Source organism: Rhododendron vialii, chromosome 5a (assembly GCF_030253575.1).
Source record: "Rhododendron vialii isolate Sample 1 chromosome 5a, ASM3025357v1".
Classification (NCBI taxonomy): Eukaryota; Viridiplantae; Streptophyta; class Magnoliopsida; order Ericales; family Ericaceae; genus Rhododendron; species Rhododendron vialii.
In genome coordinates this window covers 28,110,625-28,125,133 of record NC_080561.1, presented here as the reverse complement: position 1 = coordinate 28,125,133, position 14,509 = coordinate 28,110,625, and the positions used below count along the sequence as shown (strand labels likewise).

General features: G+C 36.0%; 1 long non-coding RNA gene and 3 other non-coding genes across 4 annotated transcripts; 2 read left to right on the top strand and 2 right to left on the bottom strand.

The window, feature by feature from the left end:
- Positions 1-666: 666 nt before the first annotated feature.
- Positions 667-738, bottom strand: TRNAE-UUC (transfer RNA glutamic acid (anticodon UUC)). Its single transcript has one exon. It is a non-coding gene; the product is annotated as a tRNA-Glu (tRNA).
- Positions 739-2,369: 1,631 nt separating this feature from the next.
- On the bottom strand, positions 2,370-4,911 carry LOC131327278 (uncharacterized). The gene is made up of 2 exons (XR_009200255.1): positions 4,799-4,911; positions 2,370-3,480 (listed from the first exon to the last, which is right to left on the bottom strand). It is a non-coding gene; the product is annotated as an uncharacterized LOC131327278 (long non-coding RNA).
- On the top strand, positions 3,830-4,026 carry LOC131328188 (small nucleolar RNA snoR127). The gene has a single exon (XR_009200461.1). It is a non-coding gene; the product is annotated as a small nucleolar RNA snoR127 (small nucleolar RNA).
- Positions 4,912-5,157: 246 nt separating the features above from the next.
- LOC131328189 (small nucleolar RNA snoR127) lies at positions 5,158-5,354 on the top strand. Its single transcript, XR_009200462.1, has one exon. It is a non-coding gene; the product is annotated as a small nucleolar RNA snoR127 (small nucleolar RNA).
- The last annotated feature ends 9,155 nt before the right edge of the window (positions 5,355-14,509 follow it).

Here is a 14,509-nt window from a genome sequence, read left to right as displayed (position 1 = left end):
TACATATTCACAATAGCTATCCACTGCCATTCTTTTGCTTGAATGAGATTATGCAGCCACTGCCATTCTCACTTATATATGGTCTTGTTTGGTAGCCATTTTATTTCCTGTTTTCTGTTTTCATTTTCAAAATTTTGAACTGACAGTATGTTTGGTTGCCTAATTTCATTCTTAAAAATTGAAATAGTTTTTCAAAATTTTTGAAAATAGAGGAAGTAGTAAAATTCAGCTTTCATTTTTTTTCAAAACTGAAGGGCTTCACGCTTTATGTACTCAAAAAAGGGGAAATGACGGCCCAGGACGTGTTTTGATAATTAATATCCGTCAAGGACAAGTTAAGAACATTTGTTAATGGTGAAAATGTCATTGACGGGTATTAATTATCAAAACACGTCTATGGCCGTCATTTTCCCATTAAAAAAAAAATAGATCACTTGTGAAGCCAAGTAATGGAATGGATTTTTCAATAACTTTGAGATTCAGTTCCTTATCTAACAAAGTAAAATAAAATTCACCAAACTAGAGAACAAAAAAAGGAGTGGCAATATCATTCCCCTAAAATAAAACCAAAAAACAAGCTTTTCTATCATCATCACTGTGGAAAATTTCGAAAAGCGGATAACTTCCGAGAGAGGAACTAGGAAAAACAGCCAAAAGTGGAAAAAATTCCGTTGCCGGGAATCGAACCCGGGTCTCCTGGGTGAAAGCCAGATATCCTAACCGCTGGACGACAACGGATGTATTGGCTATTGGTGGTTGATAATGTTATTTATACATTCACATGTTGAAAACTGAATTGTGGCACAATGCATAATTTATCAAAAATTATGAATGAAACTTGAAAAGTTAGATCAACCACTTGCACATATCTAATTGAGCTGATTCTCTATAAGGCTGCACAAAAAATTATTTCAAAATTAATGAAAGGTTTCGATTATTTGTGTCCCCACACGCCGTCTGTACCTTATTGATATCTGTAATTGATCTTGGACTTCCACCCCATTTTTCCATATAAAATGAAAGAGCAATTTTTTTTCTATTCGTTAATCATAATCTACTCTTTCCTCAGGTACTTGGAGAGGAAATGGGTGCTTACGGAAAACGTACATGAGAGTACAAGGTAGGCACCAAATGCACTCCACTTGCGCAAATGAAAGATCAATTCAATGACTTCTCTTCTCTAGGAGAGATTATTCACCACTAATATTATTAAGTGCCCACACACTCTTCTCCTCTAACACAAATCTATGTGAAAATGTGTCACCATGCACTCCCCTCCATTTTTTGATTGTTGGTGCTCAATAACAGTATTTATATATTCACGTATTGAAAATTGAAATGTGTCACCATGTATAATTTGTCAAAAATTTTGAAGAAAACTTGAAAGATTGAATCAACCAATTGCGCATAGCTGATTTTCTATTAGGCTACACAAAAAATTATTTTAAAATTAATAAAAGATTTATATTATTTGTGTCCCCACATGCCATCTATACATTATTGGTACTCATAGTCGATTTTGGAACTTTCACTCCACTTCTCATATACTCCCTCTGTCCCGGTCTAAATATCCCTTATGGGAATTCGTGCATTTTAAACCCCAAAAAAATATTTCTATATTTTATTTTTTTAACACCAAATTAAAATACACATTGCGTATTTTAATTTGGTAAAAATAATAATAAATTTGTTTTTTTTGGAGGGTTTGAAATGCACGAATTTTCGTACGGGACATTTAAAATGTAACAAATGGAGTAGAATGAAATATCAATTTAATGACCTCTTCTCTAAGAGAGATTATTCACTACTAATATTTTGATTACAGGCGGCAAACGGAAGGATCTGGGCTGGTTTGATGATCACATTTGAGTACTACATTTTTGGAGACTACATTCTCTTATTTAGTGCCCGCACGCTCTTCTCCTCTACCACATATCTATGTGAGATTTACACAGTTAAGGCTGTTTCGGTCTAACTTTTTTCCGTTTCTTGGTAGCTTTTTTTTTGGATCTGTCGTTAATGTACTTTTATCATCTTTAGTGAGTTTTTAAAAATTTCGGGCTACAATTTTATTATTCTCATATCTTTCATCGAGCTGAATGATGTGAGCATAAAATTTATTTCCAAATCTAGTACACTTGTCCATGTGCATGAAAGTATAATAAAATAGATTAAGTTTAACGAATAATAAAAAAATAAATCTAGAACACCTTAAAAATAAAACAACGAAAAAATCGGTTAGAAGTTAGCCCAAAGAGGCCTTAAATTGGGCCCAGGTGAGTGAGAGGCCTGATGCGGGCACAGAATTAATTTTTCCTCTCTAGTCTTCTAGGGTTTATAAAGTTCATGAAATGCTAGCCGTTCTACTATTTAAATTGGATTTTTGAACTATCAAACGCTCCCTCTGTTTGTTTGCCCAGAAAGGTGAAGGAAAACAAAAGCAAACCCAGCGTCGATGGTGGATGCGGTAATAAATCCAAGTATATATGGCCTGTTGTGGTATATTCAGGGTTAGGATTTAGGATTAGGGTTAAGGTTTTGATTGGATTTGGAGTATTATTAAGCTGTATGATATGTCATTTTATTCTGATACAATTTTTTTGGTTTGTTTCAGATTACACTTCTCTTCTCGAGACTGCCCCAGGACATCCATCATATGGTGAGACTCATCTAGCTATGGAATGCATATTTTATTTTTATTCCTGGTACGTGTTGTTCGGTTGATGTGAAAATAGAAGATAGGTAAAAAAGGGTAAAAAGAAAAAGAAAATAATTAAGGGTTGATGGCCTTGTTATGGTTGGATCTGCGATTTAACCTAATAAATAGCAAAGACTAGCACTAAGCCGGTTTTGGCTCATTTTATTTGAGTTTTTTGTTTATCTTTTTTCTGATTTTGGGTTTGTTAGAGTTGTTTGACACTATGACCAATGGTATTCTTTTCTGTTTGTTGGTTTGACGAAGGAAGAGTTGGATTATGCTTGGTAGATTTCATATTTTGAAACTTAAAAGAGTCAGTACAAGAGCTTTCAATTTGCATAGTTCTTTTATTTTTTGGATAAAACTATGAAGTGCACGACGAGGCTGTGATTGAGATTCTTAACTGGCTAAGGTCAGAGCTGAATTGTTCTTGCTTCCAATATAAGTACTTGCTTAAAATGTTGTATCAGATACGAAAAAGAGTATTTCCTTTGAAAACTGGAGGATTGTAAGAGCACTATATCAGACAGTTTAGCTGTGAAAAGTGGGCCCTTGGTGGACGTGTAGCGAAAACAGCCACATATAGGCTTATTCATTTGTTGTATTTCATAGTAAAAGAATAATGTGCACCTGTATACAGACTTTGCATATGGAATATTGGGGAGAGTGATTGATCCCGTACGCAACATAAATGAACTTATAAAATAATGGCCAGACACACGGTAGGCAACCAGGCGTCCAAGCCGGATATGGATTTGACCCCAACAATGTTGACTTGGAACCTTACAGATTTCACAAATAGCGCCTTGCTCCACTATTGCAGCCTAGAGCAGTTAATTAGTGGGATTGACAATCAAAACTCGTGAAAGGTTATCTATCGGGTATACCACTAGAAGTTCCTAAATTGATACAAAGTGCACGATTTGTTGGGTTTTGTAGTGTAAGGTGTTTTTTTTTTTTTTTTTTTTGAGCATGATTTTTCTATTTGTTTGGGTATCAGTTAAGTCACTTTTGTAGAGATGTTGCCGGTCCAGTGACCTAGGAATGTCCTCAAATTTGACATAGTACAGGGTCAGACTACCAGTTTCGATCTGTGGCTTTTATTTTCTCTCTCCATCTTTCTGCCTCTCTCTGGAATGATGCATCCTTTAGCCAAATCAGACAATGATGTGCTCTATGAGGTACCTTCTTTTAAGACTATAACAACTGTTATTATGGAGGCACTATGTGATCTCTCCTATGCAGTTGATTAAGCTTTAACCAAGGTATCTTGTATGGAAGCGCATCTCTCTGACGATATCAAGGAGATTGGTTGTTTGCTGACCAGACTTCCTCCATGTAATTTGCCTCTTTAGAGCTAGTATTGTTCAACTTATGACTCTTGTCTTCTGTTTGCCATTGTTGTGTATTTGGTTGATTAGTTGATGGTGTTATTACATGTTTTTGCATCCTTAATGTCTTGGATATTTTTTGAGTTGTTTGACACTTTGACCAATGGTATTCTTGTTTCTTTGTTGGTTTGAAGAAGGAAGCGTTGGTTTATGCTTGGCAGATTCCATATTGAAACTTAAAGAGTCAGAATGGTAGAAATCTTGGTAATATGCATTTGTTGGAGTCATATATATTTGGACAAAACTAGCAGTACAAGGGCTTTCAATTTGCATAGTTCTTTTATTTTTTGGATGAATCTATGAAGGGCACTATGAAGCTCTGATTGAGATTCCGAACTGGCCAAGGTCAGAGCTGAATCGTTCTTGCATTGTATATATTTGCTTAAAATGTTGTATCAGATACGAAAAAGAGTATTTCCTTTGGAAGCTGGAGGATTGTAAGAGCATTATATCAGACAGTTTAGATGTGCAAAGCGGGTCCTTGGTGGACGTGTAGCAAAACAGCCACATATAGGCTTATTCACTTGTTGTATTTCATGGTAAAAGAATAATGTGCACCTGCATATAGACTTAGCTTATGGAATATTGGAGAGTGATTGATCCCATACCCAACATAAATGAACTTTTAGAAATCATGGCCAGACACACGGTAGGCAACCAGGCGTCCAAGCCATATATGGATTTGACCCCAACAATGTTGAATTGGAACTTTAAACAGATTTCACAAATAGCACCTTGCTCCACTATTGCAGCCTAGAGCAGTTAATTAATGGGTTGACAATCGAAACTAGTGAACGGTTATCTATCTGGTATACCACTAGAAGTTCCTAAATTGATACAAAGTGCATGATTTTTTGGGTTTTGTCAATTTTTGTAGCGTAAGGTGTTTTATTTTATTTTTTTTGCGCATGATTTTTCTATTTGTTTGGGTAGCAGTTAAGTCACTTTTGTAGAGATGTTGCCGGTCCAGTGAACCTAGGAATGTCCTCAAATTTGACATAGTACAGGGTGAGACTACCAGTTTTGATCTGTGGCTTTTATTTTCTCTCTCCATCTTTCTGCCTCTCTCTGGAATGATGCATCCTTTAGCCAAATCAGACAATGATGTGCTCTATGAGGTACCTTCTTTAAAGACTATAACAACTGTTATTACGGAGGCTCTATGCGATCTCTCCTATCCAGTTGATTAAGCTTTAACCAAGGTATCTTGTATGGAAGCGCATCTCTCTGACGATATCAAGGAGATTGGTTGTTTGCTGACCAGATTTTCCTCCATGTAATTTGCTTCTTTAGAGCTAGATTGTTCAGCTTATGACTCTTACCTTGTCTCTATTTGCCGTTTTTGTGTATTTGGTTGATTATTTGATGGTGTTATTACATGTTTTTGCATCCTTAATGTCTTATTGATTGCTTTAGGCTCACATTCATTTTGCACCAGTAAGTTTTGCATGGACTTTATCATATACGCGTGATTTTAGTGTAGGATTAAGTTTTCTTTGATTCTCTTTTTGAAGATGGTTTAGTATGTTTCATACATGACGGAACTGTAGAGGCATATTGCCCTTTCTTGAAGATAAATAACTTTTGATATCTTTTTTGTTTTTTGTTTATGTCATCTCCAGCTCTCATGGTAGAATATCTTTCTGAGTAAAATCTGTTTCAGAGTTCACACAATCAATCTGGGCCAGAGGGGTTTTAAAATACTCAGCTGATTATTTTTGGGTAAATTCCTAAAATGAAAGCTTAAAAGGTATTTGTGTCCTAAATTCAGCTTCTTTGATGGCCAAAACATTTAGTCCTGTCGGTTCTTGGGAAGGATTACTATGCGGATGGTGATTTCTTGCTGAAGGTTTCTCTAACATATAAAATCACACGAAGGCAAATAAACATATCCAATAGTTTTTTCCTAGAGCGTTAGCAGAGAGCCAATGGCAAATTAGTTGATACAAGTGTTCTGTGCTTTGGTTTAAGGGCTTAAAATTGAAAGTGAAGAAACTGAAATATTTTTTGCTTCTGGAGTAATGTCATCTACTAAAGAATTTTTAAAGCTCACATAGCGTCTTTTGAGAATTCACAAATTCCATGATATTGCTTGATCTAGATGATAATTTGCCACATGAACTCTTAATATCTTATTGTTTGCTTGCTAATATATTGTGCTTTTTGATGCGTTTGACCATGATATCTCTTGCGTTCTTGATAGCATATTGTGTGCAATACTGCAGTAGCATTTTGTAAACCTCATGCCCGAAAAAAACAAATGTGTTTTTTTGGTAAACAGTTTCTGCAGAAAACAATTAGAGTTCTGTTAAACTATTTTGACGAGTAAAGGATGGTATATAGCAATGATGAAAATAATAGTCCCATTTGGTAAAAAAACCTTTGACTCCCATCGCTCTAATTGATAAAATATTTACACAGGGGCCAGGGATATATGCAGTGATGTTTGTTTATTGCAATGAAGTATGAGTCTTGCGTATGATTCTATTTTGTTGTATTTCGGAGATGTATGCAAAACTTTTGTATGGCTTGTGTCTTGCATCTATATTCCACGCAACCTTTATGTTAATTGTTGTGTTTGTAGTGTTATCTGAGATTATGGCCATCCTTCTTTCATGGGATTATTTGCTGTACCATGTTCTGCCTCTGTTTTCATAACAGAATGATCCTTGTTTCAGCTGACAGCCTGACATAGGACTCAACCTTCCAAGGAGATTTGACTTTGCCATACCCTGTAATTCTCTAGAAACAAGTTCTTCATTACCCAAATACCTGCGTCACCTTGTTCTTTTTTATGACTTGTTACAATAAGACCAATCATCATGTTTTCTTTTGTACAAATCCTGTCACCTTTTGAAATTAAATAAAGAAATCGTTGTGTTGCATGCCAGATTGGTCCATGTCCATGCATGATGAAAACTATTCCAAAGCTTGCATTTCAAGTACTCCATGTGAAACATATTTCTTCGCTTGTTTGAAGGCGATTCTCCCTTTGCATGGTGCACTGGTTTCAAAAATCTAATCAGTGATTGAGTTACATCTTTGTTCACTTTCGGGTACTTGTAGATGTGGTTGTGTCGATACAATTACCCAAAAGGCTCATTGGAGTACATTTGCTTTTCAGGGTGCACTTCGAGTAGAATGCAGGCGTAGGAAAGTGAGTCAATGCAATGTTATCAATTCCGTACCGTACCGGCCGGTACGTACCGAATTTGAGAGAAACCGGTATCTTAACCTCCCAATACCGTTCCGGACCAAATACCGGCTGATACTGGTCATCTTGGGAATACCGGCCGGTACCGAGATTTTGCAGCGTTTTTTTTTTGTTTTTTTTTATTTTTTATTTTTTTATTTTTACTGTCATGTTATCATTTTTGGTCAAAAAAGAAAAAGAAAAAACGTTTCAGATTTTTTTCTTTGGGTTATCTTAACCCCAAAAAAAATAAAAAAACGTTTTTCAGAATTTTAGCAAAACGTGGGCGAGGTTCAAATTCCGGATTTGCACCCCTTGCGCGCGAATAACCCGTGATGTGCACCCGATTAATTGGTTTTCGAATCAGTTTTTTCAAATTGACTTCGGTCACGGCCCATTTTTCCGAGCGCGTAAGGCCTCTCCTTAGGTCCTCTCATTTACAAGTGCACTAGTGTGCAAAGTCATTTAAGATGGAAAAGAGTTTTGCAACTAAGCAATGTGGGACAAGATGCAAGCACATGGGTATTTTATGATGAATTGCATAGTATGAGGGATTTTTTTGAATTTTGATTATACTCCCTCCGTCCCTTATTTAGTGTCCAATATTCTATTTTGGGCTGTCTCTTAATAAATGTTCATTTTGTAAAGTTAAGGGATAAAAGTTGGTGTATTGTCTATTTTGTTTCCAAAAAGTATATTTCATTTTGAAAAGTTAGTGAGTAAAAGTGTAATGATGATGGGTAAGTAGGAAAAATAGAGAAAAAAGTTGATGTGAAAGGTGCAATGATGATGTCTTTTTAATAAGTTGGAGTTACGAAGCAGGACATTTAATAAGGGACGGAGGGAGTATATAATTATTATATATATTGTAGTTGCGGTATATCCGAAATGGTATTCGGTATTTGACCGGTACCCTTATATACCGTACCAGTAGAAAAACCGGTACCCTGGCCGGTACGGTATTCAGAACATTGAGTCAATGCAAAGAAAAAAGGTTGTTCTTGAGTAGCAATATTGTCTTATTTGCCTTACTGGTACGATAATTATCACATTACCGTATGTTCTAATTCTTCTTTCATTTCTTCACCGATTTTTATTGCCATTTTTTTAGTTTTTCACGACTGTCTGAGTCAGCTTGCACATATCTCGACTAATTTCCTTCCCAATATTCCCATCCAGCTCACCGACTTGGTCAAGGACAAGTCTTCTATGCAACGAGATAAAGTCTGGCAGGCTGGCCAAAAAGACTATGCCCTTGGTGGGAGTCGAACTCGATTTAGGGCCGGTTGTTATGTAGCCATGAAATGGTTAGATTTAGTATTTTGCATTTTTTTTACGCACTAATTTGTGCTTTACTCACCAATGTTGAGCTCCATTTGACTATATCTTCTTTTGTTTTCAGGAAACGTAAACCCAGTTATATTAAAAGGGAACCAAATGACAACTAGAACAACAAAACCAAAATACGCCTAATTAACAAAACAAAATACAAATGAAAAGAACAAGAAATCTACTTTGGTGTCGGACCATCAATTCGCTTGTGGAGGTAGATGAAGTAACTGTGATGTACATAGCTAGAGATCGTTCCTGCCGCAGGATCGTCGCTGCAAGATGGCTTCATTGTTGCCATAGGAAAGCTTAAAAATCCTTCACCAAAACCACTGAATAATCTCTTTGGTGCCTCTTTGAATTTGAACGGAATTGAAGTCAAGTTCATTTGATGGATTGGATGGTCTAGTTAAAGCAGTTATTGGATCCTTTTTGAACTATCTCGATGATTGCAACTGTTCACTCTTTAAACTCATCAAAAGTATTAAACACGACAAAATTCTCTTGATTGAATATTGTTTCGGAGGGAGGGGGGTTGTTGTCCCCAAGGCGACTGCACCCCATTTTGGGACCCACTCCGGTCTCGCTCCGATAATCTGAGTCGTTCATTTTGTAAAGCTCGTCGAATAGAATAACTATGCAAAAAATCAACTTAATTGGATATCATTAAGTACCTGATCGGAACCTTTTTATCTTAAAAAGAATGGATCTGAAACACTGGATCAAATCTACTGTAACCCATGGACTGAGAGTTATATGGGCTTCGATCAGGTACTTAATGATATCCAATTAAGCAGATTTTTTGCATAGTTGTTCTACTCGACGAGCTCTACAAAGTGAACGATTCAGATCATCGGAGCGAGACCGGGGTGGGCTCCAAAATTGGGACAGCAGCCCCCCGCGTCCCTATTGTTTCATATGATTTCTACTACATATTAATCTTGAAACTTAACGCATGAATGAGTGTTGCGACATTTTTTTCTCAAGATAATGTACTCCTATTAAGAAAATCATACTCCATGAAATAATATCCAATGAATTCGAATTTTTTTCTTCTCAATTATGCTCTTGACGAGAACTTTTACTCATTCCGTCTCGCTTTAAATGTCTCCAACGGAAATACGTGTATTTTCAAACCTAAAAAAACATATTTTACCAAATTAAGTGTAAGAAATTTAAAAAAGAGAGTAGAAGTAGTATATTATTTTTATGGTTTGAAATTGCACAAATCCCCGTATAAGACATTTAAAGTGGGACGAACAAAGTAAAAAATAAATAAACAATTCAATTATCAATATAGGCCCAGAAATTCCAAAAACTAGTTTAACTGGACCCTCCATCCATTTTTAATCAATTGCCCAAAATTCGCAAGTAAATTCCAAAAGATTCGCAGGAATTACCAGTGATGCAGGCCGATATTTTGATTATTCTAGAAATATAGGAATTTTAATTTATTATTTTGAGTTTAGCATTTTAGCAGGAATATTTTATTTTAGTCAAGATAATTTATAAGTATTCAATTTTCCTAATTTGATTTGATCTAATATTCTTATTTTGAATAGGTTTCTTGGTCAAGGAAAATTAGGATTGATTTTATTTCCTTATGTTTATTTTCCTTTTTAGATTTTAAGAAAGTTAGGTTTAGAAATTCTATTAGTATAAATAAGGTTGTAGTCGTAGAGAGAGTATCTCTAGTTCAAACTTATTCGTGATTGTCCTTGTTGCGCGTTCTTCTATTTCAACACGCCTCCCTGCATCAGTTGGTATCAAAGCCCGCGCTCAATACCGGATCATGGCGCGATAAGGATTTCGTTATGGTCGTTATGCTGTTGTTGAAAATGTGTATGAACGAAGTAAAGCTGCACGAGAAGCACGAATGGAGGCGCGGTTCCAACAACTTGAGGAGCGTGTGATGGATGCGATTGGCGTCCTAATCGATCAGATGGCTGCCATGGCTGTTGGGGGGAACCCACCTCGCCGTCATCCGGTTCAACTTCGGTTTCTGAAAGAGGAGGAGGTGTCGGATGATATTTCTTTCACTAAACCTTTGGCTGGTAATCATCAGTCGAGTGGGAGGACAAATGTCACGCCTTCGATTTTTAACATAAATATAAATGATTTTCGTAATAAGAATCCTCACATTAATCCGTACGATACCACAAAAAAGTTCAACATTTCCATTCCCGTAATTGCATTTCAAAGCCTATTAGTTCCCAAAATATTACATCATTAGCTCAACGGCCCAAATTAACATAAGTATCAAGTGTCAAGAGAGAGAGCTAAAGATTACAGTACTCCAAGTCAAAGAATTGTAATTAAAGTTACTAATACATCTTCCAAAAGAAATTTACAAAGATGAATCGATAACTCCTTCTGTTAGCTTTCAAAAATATTTCCACATTCCAAGCACTGCATACATGTGAGCTACTGTCCGGGGTTAGCACCTGAAAATGATGTAAGGCTTGAGGTATACTAGCCCAGTAAAAAAGTCTACGCAAACTCTATATGCAAATGAACTAAATGAAAGAACAAACGACGGGGAGATCAAATGACAACGGAGGAAGTACAACTATCATGATCAAGTGTCCCAATATCTCTATTCCTTCTTTTATTCAAACTCATAAGTCATATTCGTTCAGCTCGTGTCTCAACATGTCGTATCCTTTGCGTGTTTGAGCCGAAACTCTTGCCGGGCTATTTATGGGACCCCGATATCCTCTGCCAAGTACCCACCTTGTAGGTAAGGCATTGAATATTCAATACGAGCATTAGTTCCTGTCGGGCTATTTATGGGACCCCGATATCTCCTGCCAGGCACCCACCCGTCGATGGGCCCCGAGTGTTTGCGCGTCATTCACATGCTCATGTGTATCATTCGCATTTCGACGTGCCATATCTTACACTTCACATTTCTTAACTTAACGAGTTCATTCAAGTCCATCGGATACCACTTTAAGAGTTAATCTCCTACCGGTAGGTGAACGAGTCCTACCGATAAAGAAGGGAAAATTCTGCACTTGACCTACCGGAAGGTGGAAGTTCCTACCGATAGAAATTGGAAACAGAGAGGCCAAGATTTTGAATGTAATAATCTAATGCTTGGCCTACCGGTAGGAGAAAAGTTTCTACCGGTAGGTGAACGTAAGAATCTACCGGAGAAAAGTTCCTACTGGTAGGTGAATGAGTTTTTGAGCTGCTGCTGTACGTTTGAGCTGGTTGAAGAAAAATTTCATACTTGTCCTACCGGTAGGTGAAAGGTTCCTACCGGTAGGGAGAGTGTTTTTCAGGCGATTTTTGACAGAATTTTTAGATTTCAATTCAATCTCAATAATAACCAATACAAGCTAAAAAATGACACAAAAACACTTAAATAGTATATAAAGAGAGGTAGAATTCCCTACCTTGAGTTGAAAGGCGAAACCCAAGCATTTTGAACGAGTCCTAGCTTTCGGAACCTCAAAATCAATTGAATACTCCTCCCTGAGCTAAATCCAACTAAATACAAGCTCAAAATCACGTACGAAGGGTAGAATGAAGGTCAATCTTTTTGGATTTTGAGTTTGGAGGTGTAATTTGAGAGTGAGAAAGAGAGAGGGAGAGAGAGAGCCGAGAGAGGGAGAAGAATGGGAGAGAGAATGAGATCAGTAAATGAGAAATAATTTTCCTTGATACACAATCACATATACACACATGCACTAATCACACCCACACCCAATAATTTCCAAACCATTACACATTTAACCCACAACTATAATTTTTTTTATTAATCCATCATTTATCTATTTATAAAACATTAAAATTATATAAAGGAAATTTACGGGTCTCTACAACAAAAGTGGAGGAAGCTACCATCGAGTGGTCATTCACATCAAATATTATTCCAGATCTAGAAGTGGATTGGAATAAGCCACCAGTTTTTAACGAAAAACTCGTGGAGAAAATTCCAAAATTCCAAAAAAAGAAAATCAGAAAATATTGCAAAAAGAAGAAGTTACAAAGTTGGCGTTATTAGAAACTGAATTTATTTATCCGTTTTGGGAGTTTATTGAATACACTACATGTAAGCTAGTGTCCTTGTGTTTCGATCCGGAGGAAGGTAGATTTGTTTTATTGATGGAAATTATTTTCTCACAATTTTCAGATTGTTGTTTACAGTTTGGGTTGGAAAAAATAAATTTGAAGTACAAGATTGATGCAGACAAGTTTCGGTGAATTCAACTATATAAACTCAAGGACGAGTTTCTTCAAGCGGGGGAGGATGATGCAGGCCGATATTTTGAATATTCTAGAAATATAGGAATCTTAATTTATTATTTTGAGTTTAGCATTTTAGTAGGAATGTTTTATTTTAGTCAAGATAATTTATAAGTATTCAATTTTCCTAATTTGATTTGATCTAGTATTCCTATTTTGAATAGGTTTCTTGGTCAAGGAAAATTAGGATTGATTTTATTTTTATTTTCCTTTTTAGATTTTAAGAAAGTTAGGTTTAGGGATTCTATTAGTATAAATAAGGTTGAAGTCTTAGGGTTAAGGAGTTGTTTTATGAATTATTAATGAAAATTTGAGAAGTTTCTCAAAATCATTTGTTTGTAGAAAGAGTATCTCTAGTTCAAACTTATTCGTGATTGTCCTTGTTGCGCGTTCTTCTATTTCAACACGTCTCCCTGCATCAACGAGTCAATCCAAAATATCGTATCTCTCAGAACATAAAAATATTGATATACAATGACAAGGTTTGGCCTCGTTCCGCTTTCTCCCAAAACCTTCTTTTTCAAAAAGAAGGTAATTTCAAACTCAAATATAACGAAAATAAAAAATAATTTTTTAATTTTTTTTTTGCACCGTTTAAAAGATCTCAATGAGATTTATCAAATAAGATCCATATTAGTACAAAAATTATTTGCATAAATACATAATTTTTGATCTTGAAATTACCTTATTTTACTTAAAGTTCTTTTTTTCTAAAAGTGGAACGGCTTCTAAGACCACAGAATTGGAGCTCAATTTTCAGCCACAGAATTAGAGCTCAATTTTCAGGTTAGGTCCCCCCCAAACCAAAACCCCCCCCCCCCCCCAACAATTCGAGCAGGGTAGTGGGAGCTCAATTTTCAGCCATAGAATTGGAGCTCAATTTTCAGGACAATCGCGAATAAGTTTGATCTAATATTCCTATTTTGCATAGGTTTCTTGGTCAAGGAAAATTAGGATTGATTTTAATTTCTTATGTTTATTTTCCTTTTTAGATTTTAAAAAAGTTAGGTTTAGAAATTCTATTAGTATAAATAAGGTTGTAAGTTTTAGGGTTAAGGAGTTGTTTTATGAATTATTAATGAAAATTTGAGAAGTTTCTCAAAATCGTTTGTTCGTAGAGAGAGTATCTCTAGTTCAAACTTATTCGTGATTGTCCTTGTTGTGCGTTTTTCTATTTCAACACGCCTCCCTGCATCAACCAGTCAATCCAAAATATCGTATCTCTCAGAACATAAAAATATTGATATACAATGACAAGATTAAGACCACAGAATTGGAGCTCAATTTTCCACATACCACAGAATTGGAGCTTAATTTTCAGCCACAGAATTGGAGCTCAATTTTCAAGTTAGCCCCCCCCCCCCCCCCCCCCCCCCCAATTTGAGAGCACTGCTACATGGTACCCATATCAGATTGAGTTAATTTCTTACGATGCTCACTCGATTTTTTTAAAAAAATTATTGAACATATTGGATTTTTCGTGCAGAATCCATAGCCTGCTCCGCGTGACCGTTGGTACCATCAGTATTGGGACTGTCGTTCTTTTTAGCTTTTCTATAAAAATAACTTCCAATATTCAAGAGAGAGGTATGTTTAACCATTCACGTCGTATTTTAACAACTTAATTCCATGCAACAAATAATA